Below are 23,447 nucleotides of genomic sequence, written 5' to 3' on the forward strand. Positions count from 1 at the left end.
GGCTGGACCTGAAATCCCAATGCAGAGACACAGGAATGTGGCATACCACAGCGAAACCTGTGCACTGCCACCACGCGCCTCAAAGAAGGCCTTCACCTCCTGTCCCCCACACATGATCCTGTGATTCTGTATGTGCAGGCATGGTGCTGAGGGACATGATTTAGTGATGGGACCTGGTAGGTCAAGTTGACGGTTGGACTTGATGATCTTGAAGGTCTTTTCCATGATTCTGTGATTCTGTATTTCCACCAGCCCCTGGCTGGCAGGACCACGTGGCTTAGGACACTCGACCAAGGCACACTTGACTCGTACTTCCTTATGCATGGGGCAGCCCCTTCCCTACTGGCAGAAAGCAGTGTAATTTTGGTGATGGTTGCACCAAAACTATCCCAGACTCGTGAGGGTTGTAGAGCAGATTTTTTCACTCGGGTCGCTGCTGATCGCAGTGAAGAATAACAGGGTTATGCAAAGCAAGCACACTTCAGCAGAGTAGAAGCAGGCAGTGACGTACACCCCATGCCACCAACACGTGTGTCACATAGCATGAAATCACACCAACACGTGGTATGGGAAAAGGACACTGAAACAAGGAAGGGTTTTAAGCTGCAGGACACATCTGAGGAGGAAGCTGTCACCTGAACTGTGAAATTCGTTTAGGCAATTTCTGATGAAAAAAAATACATTCCCTCTTAAAAGTATAAAACCTATGATTTGTACAATTATTTACCTTTAACTATGCCTGGGAAAAAATTTAAATGCATCTTCTTACAAATAAGAACACATTTTCAGTTAATGTTCTGAGCATTTTTCCAGAAATAATAAGAAAACTTGTTTTCTAGGTCAGCAAATTAAGCAGTATTGTGAGCTAGTTCAAAGGGCAGCCCAGTGAGTACCCAGAAGACTATTTCAAGATCCTGCAAGGGATCTCCTAGTCTGGAGGCAGGAGATTTTGGCAACATCAAGGAAAATCTGAATTAAAGACGAGGCCCAATTTTGCTGCAGTCCTCTTGTGTACAATATGCAGTATGTGAAAACTACTGCCAGATGCCCAACTTCTTTTCCCTTCTGTTTTGAAAGTCATGTTCAGAAGATGACATAATTAAACTATCAAATACAGAATGAGCAGCAAGTTTGAAGCTGTGATATTTGATTATATATGTAGACATGAAAACATTGTATGACTCATATTGTCAAAAAATACTTTAATGCTATTTTAAATGATCAGTTATGCTTCCTGGAAGTGACACTGGCTGTAACCTCTCTACCTCAGTGTTGTAGAGCCATACCCACCCAAGGGGAGGAACCCCTCAGCGAAATAACCAGACCCTTCTGTGCAGGCATTGCAGCATCCTGGGGTGTGGTTTCACACTGAGAAACCCTCAGCAGTGTAACCGGTTGAAAGAAGTCTTCAGTCTACCCACCTCCCTTATTGCTAGCCACACTTGCCTTCCTGACCTCAATCTGAACACACTTCCTTCAGCCACTCTCTAAACTACACTCACCAGTTGACCCAGGGCTGGTTGGTTGTTTTTAACACAGCCAAAAATCCCACACTGCCAGGGTGCAGTTTGATGCTATTTCTCCAGCAATAAAGCTGGCTGAAAAGATCCTGTCTTTACCACTCAGCCTCACTTGAGGCAAAACAGCTGCTTCTGGGTTGCACTACAAATGGGAGCAGAGAAGTAAATCCAGATTTTTAAAAGACCCTGAAACCCCACCAAAATAAATCTTTTTTTTTTTTTTTTTTTTCAGCTCCAAGATTCTCAACTTTTTTGACCCAGCAGGAAAAACCGCTGGACCTACAGCTGTACTCAGATGATGTAGTCTGGCTGTTTAATGCTGATGGAGTATTACACAGCATGATAACCTGTTCACAATTTCTGATTTCCTGTGCAAGAGCTCAGCATGTCCAAGTCCTTTAGAAACGCAGCAGAGTCATCGACGCAGCCTTATTGCAAACAGAATTTCCAAAATGATGAGTGATTTGACAGGAAAGAGAAAGACCCCTCACCTTGTAGAGGTGTTTCATTTCAAGATCACAGAGAACAGGAGTTTGGAACTAAAACACTTCATCTCCGACAGATTAAAGACAACTATCACAATGCTCTGGCTTCCACAAGGTATTAGAAGCATGGGTAATATTAAATTGACTTTATATGGATTTTACCTTTAAGGTGTCTGGCCAGGTTTGTTGATTTCTATGTTCATTTTAAAGGCAATTACTACCAAGAAACAGTATTTCCATCAATTATACACCAATTATATTTATGTATTTCACGTGGGCACAAGATCTGGGACTGAAGTATCTCTGCACTGTGTGTGGATAATAAAAAGAGACTCAGAGAGGGGCTTGGAGTATATTCACACAAACTCATTCACTGTAGCTTAGGAGGTACCAAGTCAAACAAGTTGTGTAACCCAGTATGCTACCACAGGTGTGCTCTCAGCTTTTGCTTCACAAAATCAGTTAAACCATTAAGCTTGTCTCAGTTAATGAGCTTTCCTATAGGAGAAGCTAGGAACATGCACAAGGTCAGTCAGCATGATGTGGTTACCTTGAAAGTTTTTCACTTGTGGTCTTATCAACATGCTGAAAGTGAGGAATACCAGGTTGGTATGCCCTAAAATTAATTCCCTGGAAAGTTTCAAGGCTATCTTTGTGCTAAGAAAGGGACTTGCAGTGTCCACAGTATTTCTCAACTGAACCACAAAGTGAGTGCATTGCACACTACAAAATGAACTGCACAGGTTAACACCTTATCTTCAGAAAGAACTGAACACCCCATTCATTACTGGTCTGCCCTAATACAACTGCTTGAGAAAAATCTCTCAAACTACAAATACGGGTGATCACTCAGCTGACTGGCTGATAAAGTCAAAATAGCTAACACTAGGATTCGAAAACACACTTCAACACTTCACTAGCTTAAAAAACAACAACCCACCATCACCAAGAAAATCTAATTCTATGTAAAGAAGGTAGCTCCTAGTCTAGTGATAAGCCTGCAGGTCACTAAGCAGCTGCCTGTCCTTCTCCTACCAAAATAAAAGATTTCCTCTTTTCCTGAATTCAGTTTGGTTCCAAAAAATAAAAAAATAAAAACATAGTGAAAGTGCAAATGACTGCCAAAGCTTTGGAAAACAGCTCATTCTCTCAAGATCTATTTGTTACCTTGCCGTTTTGAATAACCAGAAGCAGAGGTTTAGCCCTACCGCCACTAGATTCATCTTTTGGTCCAGTGCCACATTATCACTTACTAGAAACAGCCACACAACAAAGTTTGGGATACTTTTTCAAAAACTGCAGTTTTTGAAAAATCAACATCTGCTAGATGTTGGGAGATCTTAATTATTTAAATGGCAATGCAGTATAAAATTGATTTTGTTCAAATCTCATCAGAGCTCTAGAAATGAAAAAAAGCAGCACCCTATATACTGAAGACTTGATCTCACTGGTCTCCGTGCAGTGGTACCAGGTACAAATGGCAGATCGCATGCCCAGACTAACTTCTTAACTACTGTAATCTTCTCTGTACCTTCTGACATCCTGCTTTGTAACTCGACTGTGAAATACAAACTCCCAACTGTCTATTTTGTTATTTATTTTCTGTCCATACAGACAGAGACCTCATTAGCTATGCTTTCAGAACAGGCTTTGAAACAAGCAAATGCAATGTATAGATCTGTGGCATCTACAGCAAACACAGCAGCAGCAGCAGCTTTTAAGAACTTGGCAAAGCGAGCAAAGATGACAATTTCTGATAGGCACCTGTTGGTTTCCTTAATCAAAACAGACCTACCAAGCAAACCTCCCAGCACCAGAGCCAGATAATGAGGTAACGAAAGGCTTTCTAAATAAGCATGAAAATAAACATATCCAGCTGATTTCACCTTTTTCAGCTGGGCTGGAAGTACTGTTTCTGAAGACATGGAAAGAACTGCATTTTCAGAATGTATCATATCTTTATTTTACATACACACGCTTACATCTTACCCAGCAAATTATGGGTCATGAAGCTGTAAGCAACAGCTTCCGTAAAAGCTATTTGTAGTATCACTGCTACCCAGTGTGATTGCTTAGCACCGGCATGCTCATAAATTGCAGGTGTCTTCATAAAGTTGAACTAAAGCCAAGCTGACCACCACAGGAAACAAAAAGCAGACGCATAAATAATTACCTTGGAGTCTGTGTAGGGCTTGATGTTCTGGCGATATACAGTATTGACAAACGTTTCCTCCTAGGCAAAAAAAGGAAAGAAAATTTCACAGCTCTGAACATGAGCTCAATTATGCCACACTACGAGAAAATAACAGAGAATATACATTACCTCCCGTTCCTTCAAATTTAAAATCATATTCAGAGAAGAATACTTTTAGAAAGAGTTTTCCTTCCTGTACTTAAAATGCCCCAGTATAACTAATATAGTTTTTAAACTCATTATTTTTGTTTGTTTAGTATCTTCTGACTTTCAAAGATCTTATGAAGAATTTAGGCTGAGAATTTCGAATTTTTTATTCTCTCATCTATATATTGTTTCCAATAGTATGGATTTCATGGACCAGATCAGAATGAAAGGCTCATATACATAAAGTTAGGGTAGTTTATACCCACACAGTGACAGTACCCTTAGAGAAGCTTCTGAAAAAACAAACAAACAAACAAAAAAAAAACCCTAGCTTGGTTTGTAAATTGATATAGAAGAAAATACCTTCTTTTCCCTGGATGCTTATTCCAAATGTAAGGGGTCTTACACCTTTAACTTTGTAGGGAACTGGTTTGCTGTAGTATTGAAAGACTAGTTTAAACCAAAGTTGGAGCACACATTCAGCAGTTGGCTGCTATAACTCATTTGAACGACTTTCCAAACTAGATTAGTTAAAGCAATGGTCCAACTTCTCAAATAAATAAAGCTATACAGTGCTAACCAGTAGGATTAGGAATTCTAATTACTGCCAAAGTAAGTGGAAATAGATTTAAAACAGGCTAGGTCTGAAGGAATATGCCATTTCTTCTACACCACTAATTTTCAGAAGAGATTCATGTTTCTAAAGCAGCTTAAGAAATCAGGGATCCTGTCAGGCTATCTGCCTGCCCAGACCACAGAAGGATATGCTGATTCAATTACTTTCTTTTGACATAAGCCCAAATTACAATTAATGTAAGCACATATTACAACTCAAACCCTTTGCACAAAGAAATAATTTCTTTTTTTGCAAGCATTAACCAGCTGTTTTGCTAGTTCAGGCCTCCCCATTACTGGTGCAGTCTACTAAAAATAACGCAGTGCAAGCTACTACAGAACTGTTGCTTGGTTACATTCTCAATTATCACAATGCTGGCCTTACTCACTCAGTGTCAAGGTCAAAGCAATTGTTTCTTTGCTTTAATGATGAAGTATCCTGTTTATAAAAATCTTATCTGCTTCCTACTTGGTAAAATATTGCACATTTTAGTCAATCATTGGTGCCTAGTCCTGCAGAGAGACAAAGTGTGAGAAAATGACCTGCAGCATTAATTTTTGCCCTTAACACAGATTTTTTCTCCAACTCCACCCAAAATGTCAACTGCCTCACAATGACACAGGCATCAATGTTACCAACATTTCTTTCCTTCTTTGCCAGGTAAATGTGGCAGAAATGCATTAACTGTGTATGTATTCTAATTCTTGCCCCATCCAATCACAAGATAAGCAAAGTGGCAATTTTTAATTAGCATGCATCTCTAGCCAGTGCTGTAGGGAAAGCTAAAGCAAGCAGGAATTTCCACATCGGTTTTAAATGTGCAAAGCTTTTGGTCCTTCTTTGCCTCTGAGGGCAGGTGTCTAGCTGCAAGGACTGCAGTGCTCCCCAGGCTACTCCACGCTGCTGAATATTTCATAGCCCCTGAGAAACACAGCTGTAATCAACGTGCCAATAATGAAATGGGCGACGATAATACAGCAGAGGTAAAGTGCACCATTAGAAAGCATCATTGCTTTGGCTGCTACTGCAGGATAGCTGTAACAATTTATCATATTATTTGATAAAATAATAATGCTATCAGCTATGAAATCAAAATGAATGTTATGCCAAAAAAAAAATAATCAGAAAGCGTCTCAGGGGGCCAACGTGAATAGCAAAGAGAAAAAATCAGGATGAGTGCCAAAGCAAACGCATTCAAGACAGAAACTCCACTAAATGTATTAATCACCAATGCCAATTACATACAGGCACATCAGGAGTACTAATAGAAAACTAAGTTTAATGAAGTTAAAAGGAAAGGCTTTATAAATAGTGCCACAGAAGAAGCAAACAAAAAAGTTAAAAGGTAGTAAACATTTTTATTTTAATTAAAGTTTGTAGAATAATCAGCTGATGCCCCTACTTCTTTGTAACCTCAGATGGTTACAGAATCAGGTCCGTATTGCTTGGTGCTGGTCAGTAGTGAGAGACAGTGAAAGAAAGACCAACATCGAGATGACCATAATGGCATTTCCTGGAGATAATGTCATGAGCTATGATTAAGGATCTCACATTGAAAAGCATGATGGCCCAAGAGGTGAAACAAAGTGGGTGGATATCAGGATGTACCCGTGAATTGTGCAGGGAAGCTTCACAGAGAGTAATTCTTCCTGTCACTTAAGAAAATCCCCCCAAAACCTGACTGTTCCTAACACATAAGCCACCCTAGGTTTCTGAGGAAGGAAGCTCAGACTGCCCATAGAAATGTAAACTAATGTCACAGATAAGGCTATAGTAGGTAGGTGGTGAAAGGGGGAAGGTCATCCATCAAGAGCCATGTGGGTGGACAGCGAGGAATACTCCATAAGCATCCTTATCCCCAAAGATGACCTATACACATCTTTATTAATTTGGATTGATGTGTGGCTCAGACCACTAATTCTCTACCCCAAACTACAATGATGAGCATGGGTAAGCTGGAAAAGGCACGGTCTGGCTGTAGGAAACAACTCCGGAGCAAGGGGAGTAGTGACTGAGGACAATGTGGGCAGAAGAGGGTTGAGGCTGTCTTCCCCAGCACACATTTCCCCAAACATCAGAGGAAACCCCTGCTGAACCACGGCCCCCATGGCTGCATAGTCTTTTCACATTCCCCTGCCAAGCAGTCACTGACACCCACAGCTCCTTTCTGACATTTAAATGGCCTGCAATTAAGTGAAGGCTGATGTTGGCTCCCTTAGTTACTTGCTCGTACTCACAAGACTAAGCTGAATGTTATTCCCTGAAATTTAAGAAAGGTTTGGATGCGAGACTGCTGGTAGGTTCACTTGCAACACTGCGTGTTGCAAGGAGAAATCTTGACAGACGTGAGAAAGTGCTCAATGGGATGCTGCAGACATGACTGAAAAGAGAAAGCTAACAATAGTGGGGGGGAAAAATGCTACACTATTTGAGAAAGAACCTCTATGTTAAGGAAATGTCAACCTAATCATCTTTTATGTGTTTTAAAAAGTATTTCATAGAAACTTCAAGAACCCAAACACTTTTGTAAAAGAAACATATACTGCTATATATTAATGAAGATGATAAACATATTCTCTTCTTTCAGTCCCTTTGTACTCAGTATGTTCTCTATATGCATACTCCGTATTTTCATTTCTTTCCTCACCAGCAACAGACAGGCAAGGTGGACAGGTTTAATACTGCCAAAAGAAAATCTGGCATACACATGTTCAGCGCAGCAGGGGGAAAATCAGCTTTCTCTAACATCCCAGAAACATCACCTGTCACTCTGAAAGAAAGGGGTGTCTCAGGGTGATACTGCACTGGAGTCATTCCCATGCTTTGATAATCAAAGGACTCCTCCTAGTGTTATATTCCATCTGCCAGAGAAGAGATCACACAGATAGACCTTCCAGCCAGATGGAGTCACCAGAAATTCTATTCATCTATCAGAAAGCTCAGACACAACTGAGATGCTTTCATTCATATTTTCCTGCTCTCTCTCCTGCAAATACTCAAAGATAAGTTGCTCAGACAAACTCAGAGTTGGACTTCAAATGTCACAGACAAATCTTATGCAGCTCATTTTTTCTTTAATTTTTTTCCCCAGCATGAAATAATTATTTTTATTAACTCACTGGGGATTGCGCATTCCTTTTAGTATCTAGGCGAAAGTACATGACGGACAGACCCTGGACAATATAAGGCTGGTGGAACTGTTCTCTTTATTGCCTCATTAAACATCCAGAAATCTATTTCAGCAGTTGCAAATTTTGTGCAGTATTGACAGCTGTCTTCTGGATGTCAGCGTCCCCATCTGACCCTTCTATAAAATGGGATGGCCATGGTGATACAGGCTCCTGTAATTTGTGAGGTGCCTTTGATTTACATATATAGAAATATATATATGTATATAGAACTAATTCTAACAGTAGGATTATACATATATAGACATACATGTGCAGTCCTAACATCAAGGGTTCCCCAAACAATGCCCAACTCCAAAGTGGGGCTCTCATTTCCAAACTGACTCTTCTGAGATGCCAAGGCAGGCAGCAGTTCACTGCTCACCCAGCTCTTTCTCCTTGGATAACTGACTCTGCTGGGAGCCTTGCAAAATTTGCAGCATCATATTAAATCTTCCAAGCCTATGTATTTGCCAACATGTTGAGAAAAAGGACTTGGAAGACGGTAACAGCATTTCCTGATGATAAGTAACAGAGGTGAGGCTGGCAGCAGCACTGCTTACTAAAGCTGTCTGGCACTTCTCTCTTTCAGAGCCATTTTCAACTGTTTAAAAAATGCAGCCTCGTGCTAAATTTTCATTAAAACAATGCTTGTGTTTGTGAAAATAAAGCCAAAGAAAAATGTCTTTCCTTGCCCAAGTTAAAAGGTCTTGGCATCCTTTTCCTTTGAGAAGCTCCAGTATCTCTGCTCTTTGAAGTAGGGACTTGACATGAACCAAGAAAAAGCTTTTTGTCAGAGAGATGCTTTTTATTGCACTCAGAAATGGAAGAGGCGTAATACTGTGAAAACAGGAACAGTAAAGAAACAGAAAAGTAAGGAAAAGGGGAAAATCGGGACTAAGAGATGTGAGGGGAAGATAATGGATGAGAAATACCAAGGAAATTTGGCTGCAGAGGCAGGGAGAAAAGCAGGGCAAAGGAGGGCAAGAAAGTATGGAGGAAGGAGGGTGAGAGAGTCAGTCAGTCCAGGCAAAAGCTAAGCAGAAAAAAAAAATGTGTGAAAAGGGAGATTGGGAACCATTTGGATGAGAACAGGGTGAACTGAGATTCATCCAGCTGGTACAAAGGGAATCTGGCTGTGCCTTAGCAGAGGCAGGAGGACACAGGGCAAAGGAGGCAGCAACTGAGACCTGAGAGGCTGGTGGCAACAAAGAGTCTAGAGAAAGCCAGGAAAGTAATGTAAGTCCATTTGGGGAAAAAGAGAAAACATACAGATTGATAAAATAGGAAGAGTGGCTGCAGAGGGAAGTACACTCGGGAGAGTTGTAAGAGTGAGATGAGGCAAGAATAAGGCTGAGGAAAAGATGAGCGACACAGGAGTGGAAAGAAACACGTGTCTAGTCAAAATGAGGTCAAAAAAGATCATCTTTTGTCAGAAATATCAAGAAGAGCCTGTACCACTAAAACATATTCACCTTCACAGCCAAGTCCATGAAGGAGTGCAGGTATGCAGCCATAGGACATTTTGGGGACAGCTGAGTCTAGAGCATTTCTTCTGCTTTACCTCATCTCTCAGCATTGCTGGCACCAATAGCAGAAAACAGTAGAATAATATGTGATATGAATGATATGATATTGTAGTACAGTTCTTCACAACTATGAAATGCTAATGCTTTGTTCCTGTTAATGACGCTATACTAATTGACATTAGCTGTGGATTTTGTTCAAACTGTCTTCTTTTAGACATGCCAGAGGCTTGAGGGTCTGCCATAGAGCATCCTTCCTGCCCAGGGAAAACCAGGCAGGCCTCGTCTCTAGGTGCTGTCCCTACACAAACCACACTGCACTGGGGTGAGAGAGAAAAGAAAAGGGCGGGGACACATTTCCCAGTCTCATCCTGATGGGTCACAGGTCTGGCATCCCCAGCTCTGAGTGCTCCTGGGTCCACTGGTGTAAGTGTGCCCTTAATTATTGCCATGGTAACTGGTAAGTACACAACCACCCGCCCTCACGCTGTATTCTTTCTGTGCATTTTAATTCATGGAACTGGCACACAGAGCCCAGGAAAAATGACTGTGAGGTTAATTTATTTACTGAAGAAGCAAAAGCAGTGGTGCTGCTGATGGCTGCTGCTAGAGTTATAGATGCATCAGTGTAAAATACTGCACTGAAAACCTTTCCCATGACCCAGCACTGAAGCAGTTTTTAAAGCAACTCAGCAATACACTTAGATGTCAACAGCAGCCTCTTCAGCTACTGGAAAAAATGGGGGGGGGGGGGGGGGGAAGAGATCTCACCACTGTCTGATGCAGTAGTTTCAATAAAGTCTAATTTCATATAATAAAGCTTAATTTCATGTAATTGGCTAGAGCAAATTCAAGGAGAGATCCTGGAGGGTGGGGGGAAGACAGGAAAGGCCAGAGAACAAGCAGCAGCCTTCCAGTCTGCCAAAAACATAAAAGCTGATTTCCTTGTGTTCCACCTCCTCCCTTCACTACCCATTAATGGGGTTTCTCTGGCCAAATCAAAGCTTCAGGCACCATCTTTCAGTCCTCACCCTGGCTAGAGAAGTCCAACTGTTACAGACACTCAAACTCATCATACAAATAAGTGCCTGGCAAGAGTTTACTCTATGCACCTTGGAAAAAGCACAGGAGAACGTTGAGCCTCACTGCTTACTCAGAGCACAGACCAGCCTGAAACAGATACTTTTAATAGCAGCATCTCATTTTTCTGTTTTCAAAATAAATCAAACAGAATAAGCTCACAAAGGCTTTCTCCCAGGACTCCCCCTGCATCCTGCAGAGTGTTCTCCAACAGCGTGTGATCTGGTTCACGCCTCTAGAGTCGAACAACCAAGTGGTGTTATGGTCTCATATCCAAAGGCCTTCCTGCAGCAGCACCACAGCAAACTCATGCCACTCATTGCCTTGGGGCTGCATCACTTACTTCTGAAACAGAGAATCCCATTTCAAAAGCTTTGGCGAATTTAAGAGTGTTTTATATCAACTAGGGATTAGATGATTTCCTGCAGACTCAGGAATATTGTTGCTGCGGCTTCTACCACTTCTTTTTTCCTTCATCTAACAACTGACTCGCTACTCTCAACTGCTCCTTTGCCTACACAGTCCCAATGTGATAGAAATAAGGATGAAAGACTAAAGCTCTCTGTGTCCCTCTGAGTAAATCTCCCATACCCAATGTATTTCAGAAGAAAATATATACTGGAAAGAACTCCCTCCAACAGGGGGGAGTTTTGGGGTTGCAAATTGTTCCTCTAAAAGTAAGATACAGCAAGGTATAACTAACAAAATGGCTAGTGGCACAATAGCCAACGTGCTCCCTTGCCCATTATTCAAGACCCAACTGCAAGGCACCAAGGGTACATGGTATATTTAAGGATATTATCCAAACACCCTTCTCTTTACCTTCCTCTTAATGGCATAAGTTGTCTGTGGAATACAAGCACAGCAGACTATCATCGCATGCTACGATCTCAGCAGAGTTGCCTTTAATCAAGCAGCACAGCTCGAAAAGGCATCTCACTAAGAAAGTACCCTGCACCTCAGCCACAGAGAGCTTGCTCCAGGAAATCTGCAGATGAAGCTGAAAAATGTAGCAATTTAAGAGGAGCAAAATTGGACAGCAAGAACACTCACCTTTTATCTGAAAATGATTCACGAGACACCCCTACAAAATGTCAGACAACAGCAAAGCAGTTCATCCACTATTGATAACCCAGCATTCCCAAGCCATCAATAGCCATTTGAGTACTCTTAAAGTAGATTCAGCTTCATCTTCATTACTTTCTGTATTGAAAGACCAAGGACATATTCATGGATGTTTACGAAATGGCAAGCGAGCAAAGTATTGTATGTTTTATTACACTACCAAAGAAAAATCTCGTTCAGACACAGCTAGTGTATAATTTCTGTCTCTCTAAAAGCTGGAAGGCAATCATTAGCATGCTGGATCTGGCAAGTTCATATTATCTATCTGGTAATTACAGAAAGATGAAGAAGCCTTCAAAATATACCCTCAAATTTCTGCATTTACTACACACCTGATCAAAATACTACCGCCATTACCTAAATTAGCACATCTTTCCCATAAACCATTACTCAGAACACATTAACATTAATATAAAATGCATCAAATAATTATGATGGGCCATACCCACTACATTTTATCTACCCTTCTGACTTCAGAAATAAAAGCTGTACAATGACAACCTGAATGAAGGAAAATACTTTATTGACAGTGATGACAAGCTAGGTTTCACGGTAATTTGCTGGCCATTACTAGCCCAAATGAACACTACAATACAGCTCCAGTTTTTCAAAAATGTATACCATCAGTCAATGCTATTCACACTGCAGCAGTGTCAACATGCTAGAAACACACCAAAAGATAATCCCGGCCTCCAGAGATTGCTGTATAAAAGGATAGAAAGATGAGAGACAAGGGAGACGTTAGGACATACATATGTATACATATACAACATAATTGGGATGACTGGCCTGTGTCTCATTATCTCATTTATTCATGCTTCAAGTAAAGCACAGACATCGAGGTTAGAGGAAGACCACAGAAGCCAGGGTAAGATGGCTATCCAAGGAGCTGGAAGAACAGAAAGAAAGCAAACTGAACAAGGATAGAGAGACCACGAATGAAGAGGTTCAGACAAAAACAGTACTCAGGGGTTAAAAAACAAAACAAAACAAACAAAAAACAAAGCACAAAACCAACACTCAAAGCTGTACAAATGCAGAGCTAAAACCAGTGGGATCAGGGTCATATTATTTAGTTTCTGGATTACCCAGACTCAGAGTTTGGCTACACCAGGGCAGCACAACACAAACACAGGGCCATCTCCAGCCCAGCGAGTGCAGCAGCTTCGCAGAGAGCCACCTGCATTATTATGGGGAGAGTGACACACGGACCAGGATCCTCCCTAGTGCCAGACCCAGCCCAGACACGTTCCCTGGCCGACAGCAGGCCGCAGCAGCACCTTGACTTGCTGGGACAGATCAAGTAAAGCTGGAGTTGGACCGAACCTGCGCCAAACTACCAGGGGGTTGTCACACTGGGTTCCCCTGAAAACCCTCGGCTCTCTTCTGGTCAGCCTCTTCCCCCGTTACCTGAACAGTGGAGAACCCAAGTCCTGCAGTTTCCCACAGCAAAGACTCAATAAGAGTTTGTGCCCAAGGTTAGAGAGAAGCTTCTAACCGAAACCAGGAAAAAACAATGGAGTCAATCCCAGGTGAAGAGCACTTCTGAGCTGTTGATCAAGGCAGTCCCCAGGCTTGCTGTCAGAACAAGATTCGTCCACTGCCTAGTTACATGTACCACAGCTTTCCTCATCACAGCTCCTGCTCAGGACTTCTACCACCAGCTTCATCTTTGATGAGTGTTACACCTAAAACCTATGGCTTCCAAGGCAGTCTGAAAAAGAATTCAGCTCAGGCTCACCACATCGTTGAATGGTGCCTTTTCTCCTAGGGATTAAATGCAGCTTACAGTGCACTCCTTCTACTGAAGGGCACCATGTTGCTGCCTGGACAACAGGGACCCTTATCTCCCTGGCTTACACACCATTTTAATTGCACAGTAGCCGGCTGCCTGGTCAGGGCTAGTGGAGATAAGGTGAGGAGCATCCCTGAAGCCATTTGGGCAGGAGCCGGAGGCAGCCTCAGTGGGGACCCCTTCCCGACCCTCGCCCAGTGCTTTATTTAAGTGAAGCCTTAGGATAAGACAAGGATACAAAGACTACAGCAAAAGCACCTAAGTGCATCCTGCTCAGTGCTAATTCTTGAAACTACAGCTACAAACAAATAGATTCAATTACCGAGGTAGACGCTAACCCAATTCAAGAGGATTGGTACATATGTTATAACAAGATGCTGGAGCCTCAGCCTGATCACATTTACATGAAGAAATCATTTTATGCAAATCTCCTATCCTGCATGGCCTTCACTTGTGGATAAGAGAAACAGTGGTGTGCAGAGATCCACGATGCATGTCGGATGGGCAATATAAGGTAAATCATACCATTCAGTTATACAAGACATATAACTTGGAGAGAAAGTGTGTAGCTTCAAAGTCATACATTATTTATAAATAATACAGCCATCTCATGAAATATCCAAAAGGCTAACCACCCATTTTTTCCATTATTTTTCTCCAGTTTCACAAATCAGGGGAGAAGCTAAAGATGAGCATTTACCAAGAGCTAGTTTTTGGAAAGGATGGACTTGCACAGTGATGTTAGTTACAGGCTGCACGAGCTGACCACAGCAGGATGGCTATGCCCACCTGTGTGAGAGAGAAGGATAAGGCAAAGAAAGCCAGCTGGAGTGTGCCAAGGAGAGAAACTGCTCCCCAGGGAGCTCTCAGCCTCCCAGGACCATCACCGCTCTTCAAAATCACTTCTTCCTTTTTGTCTTTTTTTTTTTTTTTGGAATGTGAAATCCAAAAAGGGCAGCGCAGATTCACAAATCCCAGCTGCAGCATCCTGGCACGTGGCATGCTTTCTGTCAGCAATGCCGCCTCTTCAGAGCACGGGCTATGCTCTGTGCAGCACAGGGAAACATCTCCATGCCCAGCTTGCCAGTTTCTCCCAGCACTTCTGTTTCTATATGTCAGCAAGATGACACCTTCTCATCCTTGTCACTCAGCATAGCACCTTCCCAAAACCATCTTTTCATTCTTCTCATGTCCTCTCAGCAGCACGGTGATCCTGCATGCCCACCAGTGCTCTTACAGCTACCCACCTCCTGATATCTATGCAGTTTATCATTTACTTTTATGTTGCAGACTCTCTGCTCTTCAAAGTCCTTTTTAGATCTTGGTGTTCAGCTTGTATTTGACTCAACACAGCCTGGCTGCTTTCTGTTGGATTCGTTAGGGGCAGATACCCATATGCTCAAGAATAGCTTTGTAGTCTGAACTCCTAACATTTGTGCTTTCAGCAGACCACTGTTTCTGCTTGCTTATATTCAGATGCAGATGCCTTATGTGACTTTTACAACATGTTCAAGCAGCCTCCCATGCTGACTCTGAGGGTCTGAGGAAATGAATTTTCTCCCTCCTGACTTTAATCCTATTTTTAACTGGTCTCCTGTTATTTGTGTGTGGGAAAGGTACCTCAGTGTCTAAAAAGTCCTAAAAGTTAAAAGATAGATATGCACACACTGTAACTTGGACCATTTCTGAAACTCTTTGAAGACTTGGTGTGCATTTTCATTGTGTAGCGAATGGGAAATTTTCCTAAAGGATACATGAGCATAATTTGAGTTCACTGCTCATACCACACATGCAGGAATGAAGCAAATCAAACATACAACAGAAAAAAAATCTGATAAAATTTCTTATTAGCTTCAGATATTAGCTCTTATCAATTCAGAGTATACTTCTTATCAATTTGCTGCAATAGAAAGAGGGAAACATCAGAATACTTCTCAGTGTTAGGAATGTACCATTTCTACATGAGTGAAACTAAAAGTAAATATACCTCATATAATAAAGAGCAAATGTAGCACCAAGTGTCATTTTATACATGCAACCACCTCTCTGCACCGAGGAGTTTGTATGCATAATCCCTTTGAAACCATAATAGGGTATCAACATACAAATTACCATGTTTTTAAAATCCACATATTCTTCAGTTATCAAGGACATCTCCTCATCAGCTATTGTTCAAGTACATTTGGCCTGACAACTTTTGCAGCCTTTTCTTTTAACAACATGATTTGTTTTTTAACCATTCTAAACATGTGAAAACGACTTAAAATGCTGTATGAATTCCAATCCTGCCAAGTGTTTTTTCTTCCCACACCACAGGCTACAGGTACCAAAACCAAAAAATGAAATCTGTTTTCTGCATGAAGAAATATCTGTTCCTCCTTTGGTTAAACTTGTTCCTACCAAAGTTTGCATCCACTTCTCAGTTCAAATCTTGAAAAAAAAAAAAAAAATCACCCATTATGCATCTCACAAAGGTCTTAGCCACAGTATCACATATGCAGTCATTTCTCTTTGGAAGTTTCTGATATTGCAGGTACATACAGAATTTAAATGGCTCTCGTGCATGCCTGTAACTTGCGGGGGACTTAGTAAAGGCTTAGATTTTATCCTTTTCTAAAATGGCAGCTCTCCTTCTCCTTCAGGAAAATCAAACAACTTACGTTAAGACTGCTCCTCTTCCACCTCAAACAACTTCATCCCTGACCTGGAAAGTCTCCCAGTCACCAAGGATCATGCTTGAGCAATACTATTTACACTGAGAAGGCAGCACCAATATATCTGTGAAGTCTCTTTGCCAACTTTGAAAATCCCAAATAAGAAACAAATTAATATGAAAAACGTTTCAGTCTTTATTCTTCAAATAGAGAGTCAGGGGATAAAAACAAATTGGACATCAGTAGTCAAAGGGTAACTCCACTGCCATTGCCCGATTGACAAAGACGAAAGCTGTGCCTGCAATTAATACAAAATTAGCTTGCAAAACAAAATGAGAAAGCTAAGGTCACTGATAACATCTCTGTTTCTTCCACTTTCATAAAAAGCTGCACATTTTGTGTGTTGTTTGCAAGCTGCTGTTAGCTCTGTCAGAAGGAAGAAACAAACTCAGTGGCACACCTTTGTGTTTCACAACAAAAACGCTCTTTGTAGGTCTGTGTTGATAAAAGTCTCCTGCCTTGCATCTTGGCTATGATACTGCTTATGGGCTATCAGCACGACAGCCAAGCTCACCACCTAGTTTGTTATTCCATGGAGACAAATGTGGCACAATGCTGGCTACAAATGATGCACAAACACAGCTAGTAAAAAATGGGCTTTTAAGAAAAAGCAATACTTTGAAAAAGCCGTACAAGGGACTTGCACAATAAACATTTACAGACTCAAGTCACTGCTAAGAATGAGGTTTCTGCTTATTTTTCACATACATGGTCACAACAGGGATGAAAAACCTGCTCTTTTGTATACATCCTGCAGGAACAGAAGAAAATGACAACCTGCTTCCCTGCTGAACAACCAACCCAATGCACACACGAGATTTTTCTGTTTTGAAAACCAAGGGAGAAAAAACAGGAATGAACTGAGAAGCAGATAAGAGGTAGAAACGATATATTAGTATCCTTTTCTGGGTGAGAGTGGAGAATCATTTCAAAGTTTTTAAGGAACAAACTAGGGAACCGTTATTTAAGAGCAGGCGCTCTAAAAAAGTCTGTCTGCACAGAAGATGGCCCAGAGGTGGTCCTACCACTCATCCAGCACAGCTGCTTGTGAAAGGAGTTGGTACGGCCACACAATCACGGGATGCCTGAGGTTGGAAGGAACCTCTGGAGATCATCTGCTCCCAGCCCTCTGTTCAAGCAGGGACACCTGGAGTGAGTGGGTTGCCTTGGACCATGCCCATGCAGCTTCTGATGATCTGCAGGGAGATATACACAAGTTCTTCACAACCCACCCTGGGCAGCCTGTGCTCAGTCACCCATACAGTACAGAACTGCCTCCTGATGTTCAGAGGGAACCTCCTGTGTTCCAGTTTGTGCCCATTGCCTCTTGTCCTGTCACTGGAATCCACTGAAAAGAGCTTGGCTCTGACCTCTATGCACCCCCCCCTTCAGGTATTTATAGACATCAATGAGATTTCCCTGGACCTCCTCTTCTCCAGGCTGAACAGTCCCAGCTCTCTCTGCTTCTCCTCATATCTGAGGTGCTCCATCCCTTTATCATCTTCGTGGCCCTTCGCTGGGCTCTCTCCAGTATGCCCGTGTGTTTCCTGTACTGGGGAGCTGGACCCCGCACTCCAGGTGTGGCCTCACCAGAGCTGAGGATAGAGAGGGGAAGGATCTCCTCGCTCAACCTGCTGGCAATGCTTTGCCTAATGCAGCCAGGATACCAATTCATTGCCTCAAGTGCACACTGCTGACTTGCACTCAACATGCTGCCCACCAGGACCACCAGGTCCTTTTCTGCAGAGCTGCTTCCCAGCTGTGTGGCCCCCAACACATCTGGGTGCCTGCAGTTGTTCCTCCCCAGGTACAAGACTTGGCACTTCCCCTTGTTCCCAGTCATTCCCATGTTTAAATTTTGGATGTGGGACAGCTCGTGGCTACTGTCTGTAATGCAGCTGAAGCTGACATCCCCTGGACACAGCACTGACCAGCCAGGGCCAGCCACAGGCACAAGTGGCTCACCAGAAGCCAGGCACCTCTGTCAGAATATAAACTACCTCTAGTCCTAAATCCCATGTTAGCTACATCCACCTCCAAGAACTGCCTGCAGCATCAGCATCCCCTAATTGAGTTTGGTACACACCAAATTGCCAGGCTACGCTTTTGGAAGTTAACCCCTTACTGTATCAAACCCCCAGCACTGCCAGAGCTGAGGGACAAAAATCCATTAGAGAGGATGACGTAGAAGGGTAAGGAAAAAGCAAGTTTGCAGCATGTGCCTTCAGCACCCTTCTGCTTTTAGACTGAAACACCAGCTGCAGGGAGAGGAAGCAGTACTGCACTTCTCCCTGCCACAGAAACCTCACTCTTTAAAGAACAGTTGACTTAAAATAAATGAATTTTTTGCAAGAGCTTGCTCCTACCTGCATAAAATCATCCTGATACAGACACACACCACAGGTGCTGCAGTACTAATAAAACCAGGTGACTAGGTGTTTAAAAGGTATTAATCTCTCAGTTCCGGTCATTTACCCACAACTATCTTCACACTTATTTTTTTCTGAATTCAACCTTTCTGAGTGTCAGTTACTGATGAACTGCAGGGTGTATGATTTTTATTAAATGATGAAAACTAACATTTCAGAGTTACACCTCAGAAAACTGATTATTATCTATTGACAGATAGCTTAAACACAGAAATTAGTTGTTGTTGTTGTTGATGTTTTTTAATTAATTCTATTAGTCTAGACTCCAGTGAAAGGAAGTCTTTCCTGTTTAAGCTGTTACTGTTTCTTAATCGTCAGTGTAATTAAATATACAAGCTCAAAATTAATATAGAAAAGACTACTGCTCTGTGGAGCAGAGGATGCATCTTTCTGCATGGAACACAGCAGCTGCGAAGCCTTGGAAGTTCTTGTTCCTATGGAATCACAGCACTGCAAAATATAATTTCTGCCCTGTTCAGAAAACCAAATGAAAACAAGTTTTCAGAAAATGTTAGTATATGTATATCCCGAATAAAATATTCTTGGTTGCTGATTAAAACTGACAACTCCTGGTAATTTTACCACTGTCCAATGTCAGTAATTCCCACAGCTGGCGGAATCAAAGTGACAAAAATCAACCAAGCGTTTCCAGGTTCCTGGACAGCCAAGCATGAGATCCACGTCTGCAGGGCTGTGGTTCCCCAGGGTGACTCTACCCAGCTCCTCGAGCCACATCCTGCACTGCTGGATGGCTCCAGCACTTCCTGGCCCTGTGCTCCATGTATGGCAATGAAACCCCAAGTCACTTCCCCAGGACCTGCCCTACCCTGCCAGCATCTCTGACACTGCTGGAAACCAGGTGGCTAGGCAGGTGAGGCCTCCCTCCTTTGTTGGTTGCCCAGATAAGAGTTTGGGGGTCCCATCACACGTTTCACAGCCTGGGCCTCTCCTGTCAGCCCACCCCAGCTGTCTCTGGAGGCTGCTGACTGAACCTGCTGATGTTAACGTGCCTGTCAAGAACAAACTGCACCACGTTACGTGCACACGCTGTGCCCGAACGCTGAAGATATGGTAAACACATAAATGCTCAGCTATTGGCTGCCTGCTTTGCTGAGTAAATAATTTAGCTAATTTCCTTATAACTCTTTTTTTTTTTTTTTTTTTTTGGGAGGGGGCGGGGGGGTTGGGGAGGGGATGGGAATCAATCCTCTGCTTCTAGGCTAGTTTGCTTTCTCCAGCACTTCTCTGTTTGTAAACAAAACTGCTCAGGAAGATGCTAACAGAGTCACCTGGAAACCAACATCCATCAGTTCATACCAGTTACAGCCTGCACCATAATTTACTCACGTAACCAGATACAGACATCACTTTTTTCCACACAACTTATTTGACTGTTAACACTAATCAACTTCTGGAGTGTGTGCTGCTCAGAAACGAGATGGACTTGTTAAATAAAATTAGAGGAGTCACAAGCGAGGAGGGGCTGCAGGGTTCCCTCACACATTAAAATACACAGCTGAAGCTGAAATGTAAATCAAGAGTATGAAGTGATATCTTAAGAACGGAAAGAAAAATTAATTCTTGCTTTCACTTCAGCCAATAAAATTGACTGGAGCCACAATTTAAAAGATTTGACAGATTGCCAACCAAGACACCCTGGAAAAATGAACTGCTGTACCATACCTCTACATAATTAGCACAAAAATGTTTTCCAATACATTGGCAAATTTCATGTCATTAATTGACAGAATATTTTTTTCCAAATCGTCTACACTGGCAACACTAAGAGGTGCTTATATAAATGCATCGCATTTGACTACCAAGGACATAGCTAAAAGAAGAGAGAAAACAAGAAGGAATGAAAATCACATCAAAAAGTCAAACTGCATGAATAGATAACACTTTAAGTACAGACTCATTATAGGAGGACTATAGGCAACCATTTACCTAAGGTCCATATGCATAATGTCACATGCCACTACTCCCTTGCGTGATGAATTAATCCCCGCAGAAAAGCTCTGTGACAAGTCACATCACAAGAGTCATGAAATGGAGGTCACTGTACCAGCCAACAAATGACACATTAAAAAAAGGAAAGAAAAAAAAAAAGCAGAAAATGTTCTTTTTACTTTCCACTTAACTATCAACATGAGGGATTTATTTTACTAATCCGTGGCTGGCAGTGTCAGGGCTACTTGGAGCTGCAGAGGCAGAGAGAAATATCCAATTTTCAACCCCCCTTTAGCTACATCAAGGTAAGAAAGAAGAGCACTTCTGTCACTTCTGAGCTGATTACGACAACACAGCCTACATTAGGCCAATACTACACAGGCTTCCTCCTGTAACTAGGACAGCCAATTAAGATGGCCAAGATAGTACTAAACATACCTTTCTGTGGCATGCTTGTTTGTAGTTTATTTTGCCTGTCCCATTACAAAGTTACATCCCTACGTGAGCAGCATGACGGGGAGGGCCTGCCCAAATCTGGGCATATTCAGACTGTTTAAGCATTAGGTCGCTGTTCTGGGGAAGTGTTCTTTCTTACAGAAACATGATAAGAATAAGGCAACAGTTTGACAGTACCTTAAAGTGTGAGGCAGAATACACAGATCCAGTTTGGCCTTTAACTATTTTCCTCAGGCAAGCAGATCTATAAAGCCTCTCATCTAATGCATTAGATTAATAAATGATGAAGCTACAAACAGCAATGCCCCAACCTTCCATGATGTGGGCTCAATTATTTTGCATTTAACAAGAATAAAGGAAAATGAAATTAATTTAATCTCTGTAATTGCCAAAATAAATTACACAATCTTGCCTATTATAACAGATAAAAACAATACATCTACATTTACCAAATCACTGTAAGAAACGTAATTTTTACTCTGAACAGTTTTTTTTTTTTTTTTTTTTTTTGTGTGTGATGTATTAATTGCCATCCTTGGAAATGTATCTGCCAAATGCTACAGCAGAAGTCATGGGGACTTTTGTCCAGAACTAGGCTCTGGATCAGAGCTACTTTTAAACTAAGCTCAATGACAGCATTTCAAAGGAAAGAAAAATTATGTTTAGGAATGTGCTTGATGAATATTCCTGATTAAAGCACTGTGGAACTACGGGTTTTCTTATGGTAGGCATGCTCTAATAGTCCGAACACTGGTCCACACACACTACTAGAAGGAAAAGTAGCAATTATTTATCAAGAAGAAACTTTTACAGGCTGTGTAATTTGCTAGGATGCCACCCTCAAAACTGAGCAAGTTCCTCCCGCCTCTCCCTTATTCTCTGGTCTCTTAAAACAATGTCCCTGGGTGACAGGGAGCAGCAGCATGGTGCAGGCACCAGTGCTCCTACACAGCCCTCATTCCTAATCTGTGCCACTCTCCATGTCTCTTCCCAAATCCTGGATGTCTGACCTCCTCAAACCAGGGTCCTTAATTCACATTAATTCTCCCCACCATGGTACAATCCACAGGACTTCAGATCACCTTTCTCTGCATAGCCTTTCTGCTTTGTGAGTTACTGCAGGTGAGTAACAAGGATGCTCAGCGTCATCCCAGGTAAGGTTTCTGCACAGCCCTGCCCCGTGTCCTTTCATACATGTCTTGAAATAGCCTGCCTGAAGCAACCTAGGACTTGCTTTGCCAATTTTGGCAGCCGTACCCTGGTGGTGGCTCACAGCCATGTGACAACAAGCATATCCAGGTCTTTCTCTCCTTCAGTCACTTCCAAATGATGAGCCTCTAATCCCTTTGGCTTCAGCTGTAAAATTCCCATTGACTGATAATGGATTTTCCACTGATGTAGAATCAGGCACGTTGACTACACCACTACGAATTAACAGAAGAGAGCTCTGTTAATCCTTTATAAGCAAGCTTAATCTTTTGGTTTACAGAAGAAGGAGTGAAGGCCTCCTTTTCTCCAGTATCAGGCAGAACGTGACTATTCCAGATTTTTTTTTCTTGTTTTATTTGATTGAAACCAGTATTGTTTTTGGAAGACACAAATTCAGATAACACCACAGATGCACACTTCTGCCAGGCAAAAATGGAAGTGTTTGAGCTATGACTCCTGTCTGAAGCTGAAAGCTGGAATCAGCACTCTGGGAGTTGTGTTTACGCCACGGAACGTGCTGTCATACTGAAACAGCAGACTGACAAAGCCTTTACAGTGTTCACCTTTCAATTAAACAAGACTAATATCTGAAACCTCACATTAAAATAGCTGTAAGATTTGTTAGGGTTCTCTTAATTATGTGATTTGAACATTTCCTGTACATTAGCACTAGTTAGGGCTATTAAACTGCAAGCAAATATTAGCACTATTAAAGACTGCTACAGACCTTGGCTAATAACTCTGAAGCAATCAAGTCATCAGAAAGATGAACTTATCTTACATTAAGACATTTTTTCCATTAAAACGAGATTTTGTTAGATCAAATCAAATACACTTTATTAGATCTGTGGGTAGCAGAAAGGCTTTCATTTTTCACAAGAAAGGAAATTCATCATTATGCTTCAATGTCTGGTAAACAAGAGTTCAATCATGCAAACCCTTACTCCACTGAGAAACCACTGCTCACAGAGCAAAGACTTGCTCCACTGCAGTCAACAGTCTGAGCAAGGATACTTAACAGCAGTAAAATCTTG

The 23,447-nt window shown here is 41.9% G+C and overlaps 1 protein-coding gene across 1 annotated transcript in view; it reads right to left on the minus strand.

Moving 5' to 3' along the window:
- PAG1 (phosphoprotein membrane anchor with glycosphingolipid microdomains 1) overlaps positions 1–23,447 on the minus strand; it is a 102,655-nt gene that overhangs the window by 72,607 nt on the left and 6,601 nt on the right. Inside the window, exon 2 of the mRNA XM_050708698.1 lies at positions 4,179–4,238. The gene's annotated coding sequence lies outside the window, so the exon portion shown is untranslated. The remainder of the gene's footprint in view (positions 1–4,178; positions 4,239–23,447) is intronic.

This window comes from Cygnus atratus, chromosome 2 (assembly GCF_013377495.2).
Source record: "Cygnus atratus isolate AKBS03 ecotype Queensland, Australia chromosome 2, CAtr_DNAZoo_HiC_assembly, whole genome shotgun sequence".
Classification (NCBI taxonomy): Eukaryota; Metazoa; Chordata; class Aves; order Anseriformes; family Anatidae; genus Cygnus; species Cygnus atratus.